The sequence below is a fragment of the Bactrocera dorsalis genome, chromosome 1 (genome assembly GCF_023373825.1).
Source record: "Bactrocera dorsalis isolate Fly_Bdor chromosome 1, ASM2337382v1, whole genome shotgun sequence".
NCBI classification, from domain to species: Eukaryota; Metazoa; Arthropoda; class Insecta; order Diptera; family Tephritidae; genus Bactrocera; species Bactrocera dorsalis.
Window position 1 is genome coordinate 34,764,071 of NC_064303.1, and position 3,819 is coordinate 34,767,889.

Sequence of the window (3,819 nt, forward strand, 5' to 3'; positions counted from 1 at the left end):
GTGGGTGGCATACATTTGGAAATGCTATGTTTTTCACACGGCCAGATATACGTGGCGTGCTCAAGAGTTGGAAAACCATCTTCTCTGTACATTTACGCACCGGAACAGAAACCAAAAAATTTTGTTTATCAAGCTGCATTACATTGAAGAAAAATGTAGACAAATAGCAAATAAAATATGAATATTTGTCTTTTCATTTCAAAACACATAATTTCGCGCAGGACAACGGCTGCGGGGTCAGCTAGTATTAATATATATGTATATATTACATATATTTATATAAGCATTTTCATTAAATTATATATATATATATATATATATATGTATATATATTATAGTCACAAGTATCGTTTTTTTATATATGCATATATATAAAACTGCCTTGCATATGTACGTATAAAAGCCCACAACTTGATAAAAGTTTTCCCAATTGTAACTAAAATGAATTTTTACAACTGGCATCACCACCATTGACTGATCTATCACATGTACAGTGGTGTGAACAAAATAGAAATAACCATAAGGTGTTGTGAAGTTTTAAAATATGCTGTTTTCTTATTAAATAAAATTGTTTTTAGATACATAACATAACATATATATATTTTTTCCTAACAGTGATTAAAATTTCCCACCATGCAAAGGTAAATAAAAACAAATTTTAATGCGAAACTCTAAACTCTGCAAATTATGTTTACCCCTTTTTGTTCACACAACTGTACAATTCCAATATGAAGTAAACTTCCACCCTTAAATTTGTGTACAATGTCAGTATTGCCGCAACCACTCTGCGATGAACATTAAGTTACGGAGGAATGTAATTCATTTTTTTCGCAATTTTTCTCAACTTGTTATGCCCTTCTCTCCGTAAACTGATATTCCCCTCATCTAGCCCCCGTGCGCACTTTGCTAACTTTTCGGGCTAAAAATGTGCCCATCCCTGCTCTAAGCAGTCTCTCCCCTTAACACTTGCAATTGTCTGCGATCTTCACTGCTCGGCGACACGAGAGAAATGAGATTTTGTGCGCTCACAACGCCATACACAATAAACATGTTCGCGCACCGATCGTAAAAAATCAAACATTTTCGCGAACTTGGATCGGTACGCGAACAAGCCCATACACGAGTAAACCGCATGTTTGTATGGCCGCTATTACCCACAGAAAATTTGTAAAATATAAGAGTGCTGGGTACTCAGACTTAAAAATGTTTACAGAAGTTCGTTGGTTAAGTCGAGGGGAGTGTCTCAACAGATTATTTCAGCTAAGAGAAGAAGTTCTGCAGTTCCTCGAGGTTGAAGGTCTAGAAAAATCTGTAGTCGGTTTTTTGAAAGATAATACATTTATTTTTAATTTGGCATTTATAACAGATATTTCCTTAATATTAAATGAATTAAATAAGCAACTTCAAGGAAGCAACATCCATGATGTGGTAAAACTACTCTGCCATTTCAAAACGAAGGCTGACTTCATAAACCCAGTTTGCAATGCAACACTGCAAACAGATGCGTTTTCGTGGCAAAGCAATACTTCACTGCAACACTGTTTTGTAAAATAATACAATGACATTTTAAACGTTTATGAACACAAAATTGGTTCGCCGAACATTGTGTTCATAATTAAATTGTTGTGAAATGAATCTTCAGCAATCCTGCGCTTTTGTTTTGCAAAGCGCTGTAGAATTGGCGGAAACAAAAAATACAAGCAACACCACGTAAATTAAAAATATATTAAATAAAAGAAAGCGCCCTGCTACTACATTATTAATGAAACGCGATTCAAAAAGAAGAATTCCTAAAACCTCAAATTTTTGCAAAACCATTGAAATTATGCAAGATGACGTGTTTTACTCGCACTTTCGTATGCCGAAGACCACATTTAAAGTATTTGCTACTAAATGTTATTATTTATAAAAAATAATTCATATTTTTTTGATTAAAGATATTACAGAGCATGATAAATCCTTGGTGGCCTCCGCACACAACAGGACGATTTGGAATTTCATGGGAAAAATCATTACAAATAACGATTTGGAAGCTGGGCAACAATTGCTCTTTTACATACGTCAGCGATCGTTTTGGTGTAGCAATTGGTAGATGTTATAAAATTTCCAAAGACTGCAGCTGAACAAAAGCAAATAGTGAAGAATTTTCAATTCTGCGCTTCAATCCATTCCCCTTTGTTCTAGGGTGCGTCGATGGAACACATGTTCCAATTTCCAATGCGTACAAACATGTTTTGGTCCTTATGTTTGACTGTAATGATAACCCAGACATTATCGGGTAAACCACACAATCATGTTTGTTTGCATTCAATAGAAAATAAGATTACATTTAACAAATATTGTATTTCATAAAAAAACAAAAAAAAAAACAAAGAAATAGATTAAGAAAATTGTAATCACTTTAGTAGTAGTAGAAAAAGGAAGAGAATAAAGTATAATGTCACAGAAGTAACATCATCGGCATTTTTATTCCTCCGCTCGAACAATTAAAACTAGCGTGATAACGGATTCATAACACCAATGCAAATGAAGTACAATGTAATTCTAAGCATTTGGCGTTTTAAAAAAGAAATTTAGAATACTAAAATATATGGAAGTTTAACGTCCATATATATATGCCAAAATTAATAACAATGGCATGTATGATAATTCATAGCATTATTATAGTAAATGAAGGCAGAAATACCGATGAAATAATAGAAGAAACAAACATCATCGAATTGGAAACGCTCGAGGAAACCACTTTATCAGGACCGAGAGATGCAAAAGCAAAGAGAGATGCATTGGCAACTTTATTATCAGCCTAGTACGTATGTATGTACCTATATCATTTTTTTCTGTCTCCATGTCCAGCAATTTCTTCATAATTATGGCATCTGCCTCAGATTTTTTTTCAAAAAATTCAGAACTTCGCAACGTTTTCGTTTTATTACACATCTTGGAGTTGTGATATCTGCAGGTGTCACATCTGAGTTCATTGTCGAGTGGCTATCGGTCGGTGTCGAAGGGCCATCACTTATTAACACCCCTATTCTGTGCATTTGACAAATTAATAAAATATTGACAGTTAACTCAAATATTTATCAAGCGAGAAATATTTTGATATTCTGTGACAATCTTGATAAAAGTAAAAGCTTCAATTCGCAAAGCTTTTCCCCACACGTGTGGTGAACAAAATAATGTAAATAGCAACAGCTGATTTCTATTCAAATTATATTGATAGCAATATACGTGCAGTCAATTGCTCCTATGATGCTTTTTATTCCAAATTTTTTAAAAAATCTGGAATATATTTCAAATAAATTTGCTTAAATTAGTATATTATTAATACTTGCCCCGTTTTTATAAAATTTTCTTCCTCTGTTGAACTGGGAAACTTTATTTCTTTTTCCTTCACCTTCACAATAAGTTTTGCTACAGCCCGCACACTTCTCGAAATAGACGCTTGATTCATGGGCACGTCAATTTGCCTTGTTACCTACACATTTCTGGTATGAGCCGTGTCCAAAGAAGTTAAAGGTAGTGACGTTTTTCTATCGTGTGGGGCTAGTTCATCAATCAGGCAACGGCAAATTTCACGAGTTAATCGAAAATTTTGCGCAAAAGTATTCTCACTCAAAGAAAATTGATTGCTATCCTCGCGTAAACATTTTAAATGCCGCGCGCGATTCCTATTCTCACAATTTTCATCTTAATTTAACAATAATAACATATCTTCCATTTTCACAACAAGGTGAACAAACAGATACATACATATGTAATTAATTCATAACGAGCACTGTCAAGAGCATTTGACATCTTAACAACTTATAAAGAAAA

The 3,819-nt window shown here is 33.7% G+C and overlaps 1 long non-coding RNA gene across 1 annotated transcript; it reads left to right on the plus strand.

Moving 5' to 3' along the window:
• The first annotated feature begins 1,463 nt into the window (after positions 1 to 1,463).
• Positions 1,464 to 2,452, plus strand: LOC125775697 (uncharacterized). The gene is made up of 2 exons (XR_007421302.1): positions 1,464 to 1,879; positions 1,938 to 2,452. It is a non-coding gene; the product is annotated as an uncharacterized LOC125775697 (long non-coding RNA).
• The last annotated feature ends 1,367 nt before the right edge of the window (positions 2,453 to 3,819 follow it).